Raw genomic sequence first — 11560 nt, 5'->3', positions numbered from 1 at the left:
TTTAAAGCGCCATTAAAAAACAAACATATTTTGGGACTTCCCTGGTGGCCCAGTGGTTGAGAATCCACCTGCCAATGCAAGGGACGTGGGTTTGAGCCCTGGTCCAGGAAGATCCCACGTGCCACGGAGCAACTAAGCCTGTGCACCACAACTACTGAGCCTGTGTTCTAGAGCCCACGAGTCACAACTACTGAGCCTGCGTGCCACAACTACTGAGCCTGCGAGCCACAACTACTGAGCCTGCATGCCACAACTACTGAAGCCTGTGCACCTAGAGCCCGTGCTCCGCAAGAAACCACCGCAATGAGAAGCCCGCGCACCGCAAGGAAGGGTAGCCCTCCACTCACCGCAACTAGAGAAAGCCTGCGTGCAGCAAGGAAGACTCAACATAGCCATAAATAAATACATAAATACAAAAATAAATAAATACATAAATAAATTTATTAAAAAACAAACATTTTTTAGAGTGAGCTCCTTCTAATTACCCACTATTAGAGCTTCATGCTTCCTTCCAATCTTGAGTTCTGGGCATCTGCAGATGCCCAGGAAATTGTAGCTCTCAAGAAAGATAATTGGTTTGATAAACACTGTAGATACAATGACTAAAGCATATAAACCAATGGATTTGTCCTAATCTCCCTTCCTGAGTTCTTCCCACTCTCCTGCATTACAGCCTCTATCATTTAAAACAGTAATGTAAAAGGTAACATTTACCCAGTGCCTAATTACCAAACACTGTTCTGAGGGCTAACACTAAGCATAGCGCTCACAATATTCCAAGTCTTACATTTGTTAATTTAGCAAGTTCTCCCTGCAGTCCTATAAGGTAGGTACTTTTATTATCTCTATTTAACAACGAGGAAACTAAAGCACAGACAGCTTAAGTAACTTGTCCAAGGTCACACAGCTAAAAAGTGGCAAAAGCAAAATGTGAAGGTGGTAGGGCTCCAGAGCTCAGACTCGCAACCATTTTACCATATAGGGCATTAGACTCGGCATGCATGAATTCAGGAAGCAATGTTATAACAGAAGTTTTTAAAATGTCATTTCATCTAGTATTTTATCATCCAAGCAAAGGCTAATCTAGAGATGATTTGGAATGACAAAATGATTTCCCTCTAATAATCTTTCCATTTAGTAATCTTTTTATTTATTTATTTTTTTGCGGTATGCGGGCCTCTCACTGTTGTGGCCTCTCCCGTTGCGGAGCACAGGCTCCCGACGCGCAGGCTCAGCAGCCATGGCTCACGGGCCCAGCCGCTCCGCGGCATCTGGGATCTTCCCAGACCGGGGCACAAACCCGTGTCCCCTGCATTGGCAGGCGGACTCTCAACCACTGCGACACCAGGGAAGCCCTAGTAATCTTTTATGCCGATAATAATCAGCATAAAAGCAACACCTCCAAGATTTTATGGACCAGCCAGAGATGTTTCAGTACTTTCTTTTTATCTCTGCTCCCATAGTGAATTTCTGAAAAAACTGCCAGAAGGAGTCTATTTTAAACCAAGTTAGGGAGCCTCAGCCTTAGCCTCTCAGGCTCCGCCCGGGACCTGCAGCCCGAAGCTGCGGAGCCGCGGGCCCAGGCGCTGCGGTCTCAGGTTTCTTTACCTCCGGAAAGAAAACAACTGACACCTTGCATCCTGGAAGTTCATTAAGAGACTGAAATTAGAGACTTCTTTCAAATTTGGACATGGCTAATCGAGGAGCAACAAGACCTAACAGGCCAAATACTGGAAATAAAATATGCCAGTTCAAACTAGTACTTCTGGGAGAGTCTGCTTTTGTCAAATGGAGCCTAGTGCTTTGTTTTGTGAAGGGCCACTTTCATGAATTTCAAGAGAGTACCATGGGGGCTGCTTTTCTAGCCCACACTGTGTGTCTTGATGACACAACAGTAAAGTTTGAAATGTGGGATACAGCTGGTGAAGAACAATACCATAGCCTAGCACCCATGTACTACAGACGAGCGCAAGCGGCCATAGTTGTATATGATGACACAAACGAGGAGTCCTTTGTCAGAGCCAAAAACTGGGTTACAAAACTTCAGAGGCAAGCCAGTCCTAACATTGTAATAGCTTTATCAGGAAACAAGGCTGACCTCGCCAATAAAACAGCTGTCAATTTCCAGGAAGCACAGTCCTATGCAGATGACAACAGTTTATTATTTCTGGAGAAATCAGCTAAAACATTAATGACTGTAAATGAAATATTCATGGCAATAGCTAAAAAGTTGCCAAAGAATGAACCACAGAATCCAGGAGCATATTCTGCCAGAGGAAGAGAAGTAGACCTTACTGAACCCACGCAGCCAACCAGGAGTCAGTGCTGTAGTAACTAAACCTCCACTTTAAACTAACTGGAATGTTCTTCTGCTTCCTAATTGTTAATAACAGTGGAATTGGAGCATTTAACCAGCCCAGTATGACTTCCAAAAAGAAGAGACTTACAATAGGCAAGTTTCTAATACAGAATTATTTTAAGTGTTTTGAACTTAATTTTTAATAACATACATGTGACCCTCTGACTAATGTTTTAGCAGTGGAAGGGGGAAATGAGAGCTGGGTGTACCCTTGTTTCCTTGGAAGGTTAGCGGGACTCATTTCTCTTCACCAGTGATATAAACAAATGATTCTGAACCCACAGTTAACCAACCAGTTCTGTGAAAAAGATTTGGAACTTACTCATTTGGACTTTTCCAAAAAAATTCTTTCTTTGGAAGGAGGTTCTAAAGATATTTATGCTTAGCTACCATATTCAGGCAACCTGTAATTTCTCTTAGTATCCTTATTTAAAGTATACATTCCACATTTTAACAAATTAGCCACAAGGAAACAGTCCCACATCTTCAAGGGGAAAAAAAGGAACATAAGTGGCATCTAAATTATAGCTAGTCCTGTTATTTTTTAAATGGGGTAAAAAAAAATCAAATGTAACCCCGTCTTATTTTAGGAGCATGAAAACTAATAAAATGCATCTTAAAGGATAGTGTTCCCTTCAAACATGTAAGTTCTTCAACAAAAGTGAAACAAACCAGGTGTCTGTGATTTCTGTTTAATCACTGCTGGCCATTACATAGCTTTTGTTGTTTGGGAGTAGGGAGGGGGCTTTTGTGCCCTTTGGACATAAACATAGTCAACGCACTAACAATTATGTACATTCAAACTTGATTATTTTAAATTCGATCTTCAGCTGTACTGTAAATAGGGTACTGCATTGCAGTCTCCATATATGTTTATTACTTTTCTATAATATTTAAGAGTTGCTTAAAAGTATACCAAATGTACAGTTACTAAAACAGCTACTTTTTTCCTTCTCTCCTCCTTTGAAAGGAAGGGACTTCAATTGTTCCTACCTGGCTAGAACCATAATAAACAATGTACCAGTAATTTGTAACATAAGTATTGGATATGTTAGTAACAATCTTGCAGCCTTGTTTTCCAAAGTTCATTTTATTTTGATCAGGTCAGTATATTTGCACTAATTGTTTTAGGTATTTTCATTATATGAAATCTACCATGTGTCAGAGATGATTTAATCTATTTAAGTGTTGAACTGCTAGCAGAACTTGTACATTCACAGTAATTCAAAATTAGTAAGGAAAACATTTCACCAGGGTTTAGTTTTATATTGAGGTACTCAGGTTGGGATACAGTGGTATAAAAAACAGAAAAATTTTTTTAATTAGAAAAAATAAACCAAGTTAGGGTTCACAGGTCAGGTCCTTCCATTTAAGGCAGTTGAAGCTACAGCCTTGGAGGCTGACGTTAATTTCCCCAGGTGACGTACATTAGGTCTACCCAGAAGTAATAATCATAACGGGCATCCCTTGTGTTCACACATGTAGCCCATGGATCCTCTGACAAGCTTATTTTAGAGAAGAGGAGGCTGAGGCTCAGAGTACTTGACATTTCTCCTGGGACAGCACACAATGAGAGCCAGAGCTGAGGTATTCGGACTTGCAGCGCTGGGCAATTTCCATCCCACCCTTTAAACAGATAGGCATCAAAACATCTGCCAAACTCGTTCTTGGAGGAACCATTTCAAAGTTCTTTGTTTTAAGAATCTTCGATATGGATTTGTTGAATGGCCTCTAACCATCTCAAAGCCCAGTGAAATGGTCCCTTCCTCGAGAACATTTGCTTGGATTTAGGGCTGGGTAGGTGGGTGCCAGCCTAATGTTTTTGATCCAAATGATGGATTTGGTGACTGAGATGAGAGATCATTTAAATAGCAATACATTTAAAGCTGAGTATTTCAATCAAGTGAAAGGGAAAACAAAGCGTTTTCAATCTTTGTATTTATCATTTATTGTGATGGAATTTGTGATGAGTCAAAGAAAGGTTATGGAACAGCAGCCTGCATTTGTTCACCAGACTTAGCATGGGAAGGTCAAGCCATCCTGGTTAAAGTTAAAAATTAGTTACCTTTCCCCATGATACGATTGAATAAGCACATTAACAGTTTATAAAAGAGGTTGTGAAACCTCCTAAGGGGAAAAAGAAATATTATGTAACCAGTTTAGGGGAGAGACTTGCCTGATTCCACCTCGCAGTAGGGGGTTGAACTGCCTGACTGGGAGGTTCATTCCTATTTCAAAAGTATTATTATTTCTCCGGAAGTGTTTATCTTTTATTGCTAATAACACTTTACTCTCCACTTTCTTTGCTCTGTCCTCTCAATCTACGTCACCACCCACACCCTGAACCAATATAAACATCTACCCAACATCGGAGCACTAATCTTTATTAAGTAAAAGCAGCACCGTCTTTTCTGCTTACCAACAGAGTTATAATCCTTGAACTGTCATTGGGCCAAGCTTTATTGGACTTGTGGTTAGGGTGCTTGAATATCTATTTAAATCCAAACTGACAAAATACATGTGGACGTCAATTAAAACAATGACACCCAAAGGTATATTGAAGAGCCACAAGAAGTGTTTAGGATTGTAACAGCCCTGCTACCTTAATAAGGAGAGTCTGTTAAGCATTTATACATGATTAGTAGTAATGTCATTCATATATTTTTTTCTAAAAAAAATGTTCATCTACTATAACCAGACAGTAAGGGAACTGATGTATATATCAACTTTAAATTGTTTAAAAATATCCTGCCTTGAGGGCTTCCCTGGTGGCGCAGTGGTTTAGAGTCCGCCTGCCGATGCAGGGGACACGGGTTCGTGCCCCGGTCCGGGAGGATCCCACATGCCGGGAGCGGCTCGGCCCGTGAGCCGTGGCTGCTGGGCCTGCGCGTCCGGAGCCTGCGCTCCGCAACGGGAGAGGCCACAATGATGAGAGGCCTGCGTACCGCAAATAAATAAATAAATAAATATATCTTGCCTTGGGCTTACCTGGTGGCGCAGTGGTTGAGAGTCCGCCTGCCGGCCGGTCCGGGAGGATCCCACATGCCGCGGAGAGGCTGGGCCCGTGAGCCATGGCCGCTGAGCCTGCGCATCCGGAGCCTGTGCTCCGCAACGGGAGAGGCCACAACAGTGAGAGGCCCCCGTACCGAAAAAAAAAAAACAAACATATCCTGCCTTTTGTGATACTTGTCATCATTAAATATGTATTAGGTTGCTGGGTAAAAATGCTCTAATGCTAGATTTGTGGTAGGAGACAGAATGTGAAGTTCTACCTACAGTGGGAATTCAATTAAACTTTTTAAACAAAATTATGGCCTTCAAATACATGAAAAGATGCTTAACATCACTAATCACTAGAGAAATGCAAATCAAAACCACAATGAGGTATCACCTCATGCTGGTCAGAATGGCCATCATCAAAAGATCTACAAACAAACAATAAATGCTGGAGAGGGTGTGGAGAAAAGGGAACCCTCTTGCACTGTTGGTGGGAATATAAATTAATACAGCCACCATGGAGAACAGTATGGAGGTTCCTTAAAAAACTAAAAATAGAACTACCATATGACCCAGCAATCCCACTACTGGGCATATACCCAGAGAAAACTATAATTCAAAAAGAGTCATGTACCACAATGTTCATTACAGCTCTATTTACAATAGCCAGGACATGGAAGCAACCGAAGTGTCCATCGACAGATGAATGGATAGAGAAGATGTGGCACATATGTACAATGGAATATTACTCAGCCATAAAAAGAAACGAAACTGAGTTATTTGTAGTGAGGTGGTTGGACCTAGAGTCTATCATGCAGAGTAAAGTAAGTTAGAAAGAGAAAAACAAATACCGTATGCTAACACATATATATGGATTCTAAAACAAAAATGATTCTCATGAACCTAGAGGCAGGACAGGAATAAAGACACAGACGTAGAGAATGGACTTGAGGACATGGGGAGGGGGAAGGGTAAGCTGGGACAAAATGAGAGAGTAGCACTGACATATATACACTAACAAATGTAAAATAGATAGCTAGTGGGAAGCAGCTGCATAGCACAGGGAGATCAGCTCAGTGCTTTGTGACCACCTAGAGGGGTGGGATAGGGAGGGTGGGAGGGAGATGCAAGAGGGAGGGGATATTTGTTATACAGCAGAAACTAATACAACATAAAGCAGTTATAGTCCAAAAAAGATGTTAAAATAAAAAAAACAATTTTTAAATGTGAACAATCTGTCCTCTATATTCTTCCAGAGGCAATATAGATGGACTTTAGTCCCAGTTCCACATATTAACAAGGAGATTTTGGCTAAGTTAGTTAACCCCTCTGTATCTTAGTTCATTTATAAAATGAACATAACAAAAGAAGTTGATTCAGAGAGTTGATGAAGATCAAGTGGGATGTTTTTGTCTTTTGTATCTCAGTGAACATTCAATATGGTTTAGCTATTTTATATTCCATTACTAATAGTTAATGCTATTGATGGCTGAACTTGTACCAGGAAGCTTTGTTACAAGTACTTTACTCATCTTACCTTAATGATATAACAATCTTTTGAAGTAGGTAGTTTTATCCTGGTTTTATAGATAAGGAAAATGTGGCACAAAGATTTTGAGCAATGTTTCCAATGTCACAAAATCACTAAGTAAGAGGGCTAGGATTTGAACCCAGAAAGTCTGGCTCTAAATCTCTTTTACGTAAGTAGTGTGACTAGACAATAGTAATTCTCAAGTCATTGTACTTAACTCATGGCAGGTCAGTGATACTGAAAATTGTCAGCAAAAATTTGAAGCCATGGGCAATGGGTGTGTCTAACCAAAATACATCCATTAGAGCCTAAAGGGTTTTTTGTTTTTTGTTTTTTTGTTTTTGTTTCTCTCACCTACAGAAAATGTCATTGGAAAAATAACTAAAATAACTGAAAATGAGGTGTTGCCTTATCTACCCATCACTCCTGAAAGAAAAGTAAAAGAATTCCAAGTTTTGGGTTTTGAAGAGGCAAGTCAATACATGAACATCAATACATGAACTTATTTACAAAACAAACAGACTCACAGACTTAGAGAGCGAACTTATAATTACCAGGGTGGGAAGGGTCGGTGGCGAGGAATAGATTGGGAGTTTGGGACTGACATGTACACACTGCTGTATTTAAAATGGATAACCAACAAGGACCTACTGTATAGCACAGGAAACTCTGCTCAGTTATACATGAATCACTTTCCTGTACACCCAAAACTAACACAACATTGTTAATCAACTATACTCCAATATAAAATAAAAAGTTAAAAAAAAATCAATACAAATAGCCAAACGACGTATGAAGAAAATGTTCATCTTGATAGTAATGTGGTAATAGTAACACGCAGTGTGTGTGATCATGGGGAGGAGCAGCAGAGGTTCAGGGTCAAATGACCTTCCACAGGGCAGTTTGACAGAGTATCAAAAACCTTCAACAAGGTGACTTCCCTGGTGGTGCAGTGGTTAAGAATCTGCCTGCCAATGCAGGGAACAGGGGTTCGATCCCTGGTCCAGGAAGATCCCACCTGCTGCGGAGCAACTAAGCCCATGCACCACAACTACTGAGCCCGCATGCCACAACTACTGAAGCCCGCGCTCCTATAGCCCATGCTCTGCAGAAAGAGAAGCCACTACAATGAGAAGCACACACACTGCAACGAAGATTAGCCCCAGCTCTCCACAACTAGAGAAAGCCCGCACAGTAACAAACACCCAACATAGCCAAAAAGAAATAAATAAAATAAATTTAAAAAAATTTTAAAAAACCTTCAACAAGCATGCCCTCTACCTGGCCATTCCACTTTTAGGAATTAATTCTATACAAAAGAATGCATAAATGTGTTTATTTAAACATTATTTATAATAAAAACTTGGGAGCAACCTCATGAGAAATTTATTATGCATATGGCAATTCGATTTTTTTCTAAGGAAATGGACATGGATGTGAGCAAAGATTTACCAAAACAGATATTCATGCTAGTAAATAGTAAATGATAGGAAAAAGAAAGAAAAAGAAAAGAAAGAAGGAAAGAAAATGACTTCATTTGTTAAAAAGGAGAAATTAAAGAAATTACAATGCACCTGCATAATTTGGAAATTATATTGTAGACGTCCATAAATATGCACATGAAGAAGACTCAAAGAACATACACTAAGAGGTTAGCAGTCATAACATCAGAGTTGTAGTACTAAAAGTAAATTTTGCTATATTTTCTTTGTGTTTTCCAGATTTTCTTCATTAATCATGTATTACTTTTGTACTAGGGGAAAATAAGCATATTATAATAAATAAAAATATTTATTTTAATGTGGAAAAATTTCAGGTCTATATTAATCAAGATGCTAACCTTTGAGTGACAGAAAACCCAGTTCAAATTGTCTTAACAAGAAGGAAGTTATTCCTGAACATGCCCCAGGCATGGTTGGACCAGGTCTCAGACCTCTCATCATCTCTTTATCTCTTGTCTTTCTTTTCTTTCTATTGCTTCGTTTTTAGGAATGTTCTCTCCATGTGGTGGTACACGTGTTCACAAATCTATTTATATCCTCCTCTCTCAGCAAATCCACCAATTGCCTTTTCAATAAGACTTAAAAGTCCTGAATCTTATTTTCATTGGCCGTCTGAGGATAGTGTACCCATCTGTGATCCTATCAGCTCTGTGAATGGAATGCCATGATTGGTTATGCCTGGGTCACATGCCCAGTGCTGGAGCCAGAAGGCGTGGTTAGCTAGGATGGCTGGAGTGAGAGTTGGGGAAGGTGTTTTCCCTAAGAGACAGTGGGGTTGGTTCCATGTGAAAAAAGAAGAGTGGAATACGTGGTGAGGTAAAAGCCACAAAAACAAAGACACCTTCACCACAAGATTGCAGTTTCTTTAGAGGCTGGCTAGACATGGCTAGGAGTAGCATTAGCAGCCTTGAATCATTTAGATTTCTTGTGGTTGCAAGTGGCAGAGAATTCACTTAGATTTGGATTAAACAACAAAGAGAATTTATTGGTTTACATAACTGAAAAATCTGGGCTGGCTTCAGTAAGGCTAAGCTACCCAAGGATATGGCTCTTTCAGTGTCTCCAGTGGTGACAGTTTCAGCTCCAGATTCTACACAAAGGCTCCTGGCAACTCTGGGCTCTCTCTCCAGGGTAGCGAATTGCTCATCCTCACCACCCACCAGGTGTGATCTAGGGACAGAGAATCTCTTTTAGTATTTTTCAAGCAAGTCCTGTGATTGTCACCTCTCTCACTGGCCCAAATGGAAAGAGTTTGAGAAGGATTAGTATTCATTCTTCTCTAAATGTTTGGTAGAATTCACCAATGAAGTCATTTGGTCCTGGACTTTTTTTGTTGTGGAGTTTTTGATTACTGATTCAAGCTCCTTACTAGTAATCAGTCTGTTCAGATTTTCTATTACTTCATGATTCACCTTTGGTGGGTTTTATGCTTAAGGAATTTATCCATTTCTTCTAGGTTGTCCAATTTGTTGGCATATGATTATTCACAGTAGTCTGTTATAATCCTTTGTATTTCTGTGGTATTACTTGTAATGTTTCCTCTTTCACATTTTTTTTAATTTAAAAATTTTTAATTTTTATTGGAATCCTCTTTCACGTCGAATTTTATTTGAGTCCTCCCTCTTTTTTTCTTGGTAAGTCTAGTTAAAGGTTTGTCTATTTTGTTTATCTTTTCAAAAAAACAGCTCTTAGTTTCATTGATGTTTTCTATTGTCTTTTTTTTCTATTGCCTTTTTAGTCTCTATTTCATTGAAAATTTCTGCTCTGATCTTTGTTATTTCCCTTTTCCTACTAACTTGGGCTTAGTTTGTTCTCCTTTTTCTGGTACCTTGAGTTGTAAAGTTTGGTTGTTTATTTGCGCTCTTTCTTTTTTCTTAATGTAGGTGTTTATCGCTATGAATCATTGGCCTAAATTGAATCATGAACTCATCCCCGACCAATCCATATGGCCTGAGGAATGGGATACATTGATTGGCTTGAGCCAATTATAGTTCATTCCTGAAGCTGGGGCCAAGGTCAATCCCATCTGGACCACCAGTGAGGGTGGAAGAGTTGTGTATTCCCAAGGAATGTCAACATGGGAAAGGGAAGAATTCATGCTGGAGGGGTGACTAGCAAATGTCTATAACAACTCTTTAGAAGTCTGATGTGTTTAAACACTGTCTAGATGTCCATTTCTAAACAGGAAATATTTATTAAAACTATATCTTGCCTGCGGCTTAGTTGCAGAATATTGCTAACTTACATGGCTAAATGAAGAAGCATACACATATCACAGGTCTTCAACCATATCTCCATTTTAAGCCTTTCCAACATGCCTCCTGTTTACCAAGAGAGGTGGAGACCATCAGAGCACCCTGTAAACTGCCCTACACAGCCACAGGCAGGCAGTGTCACTCCTCTTGGGTTGTAATAACCTAAAAAACATTGTATTATTATTGAATACATATTTTCATGAAACTTTGTTTAGGGAAACATATGGGGCTTTGAAATGTCAGCACACTGGGAGGAAAGCAGGAAGTGTAAGGAGTTTTGTGCTCCTGTCTCTTTTATTTACAGAGTGGGTTCAAAGTCGTGCAGGGTTAGCAAGAAAAACAAGCAAAATGATCCATGCCTGCTTTGGATGACATCTGTCCCCTAGGACAGTCACTAGCTCTGGGTTTGGAAAGGTTTTCAGTGGATGGCACAGGCTAGGAATGAGATGTTGTCTTTTCAGCTCCAGAAGGAAGCTTGCATGGGTCCTTTCAGAGCGAGGCTCTTCTGTGATAAATATATGTGCCTCTGCCAGAGAGAGCAGCAAGAAAAGCTCAGCCACTGACAGCTTAAGTTGGGGAAGAAATTCACCCAGGCTAATGTCATTGTAGCTGAGGGACAGCTTTGAAAGTTACATGATTAAAAATGCTCTGCATAGACAGCAGCGGGACTTGGCGTATGATATGACTAAAGGATCTGTTTTCCCAGGTGGCAACTGCTGCAGGAAAATCCCCCATCTTGTCTCGCATGAGTCAATGGAATTCTGCAAAAGTGTCATAAAATGTCAGTGAAAACATTTCCTTCACTAGGGCCTACGAGATGATGAAGGTCACAAAGGGGAGTGGTATGCCTGACCACCAGAGGTCTACCACACATCAAGAATGGGTACCCAGCTCATTCATGCCGGCAGCCTAGGAC

General features: G+C 40.2%; 1 pseudogene; it reads left to right on the top strand.

Annotated features, from left to right (window-relative positions):
* Positions 1-1690: 1690 nt before the first annotated feature.
* On the top strand, positions 1691-2535 carry LOC115839899 (ras-related protein Rab-5A pseudogene; annotated as a pseudogene).
* Positions 2536-11560: the final 9025 nt, after the last annotated feature.

This window comes from Globicephala melas, chromosome 5 (genome assembly GCF_963455315.2).
Source record: "Globicephala melas chromosome 5, mGloMel1.2, whole genome shotgun sequence".
In the NCBI taxonomy this organism is placed as follows: domain Eukaryota; kingdom Metazoa; phylum Chordata; class Mammalia; order Artiodactyla; family Delphinidae; genus Globicephala; species Globicephala melas.
Note: the sequence above shows the minus strand (reverse complement) of the source record. Positions and strands in the feature narration are given on the sequence as shown.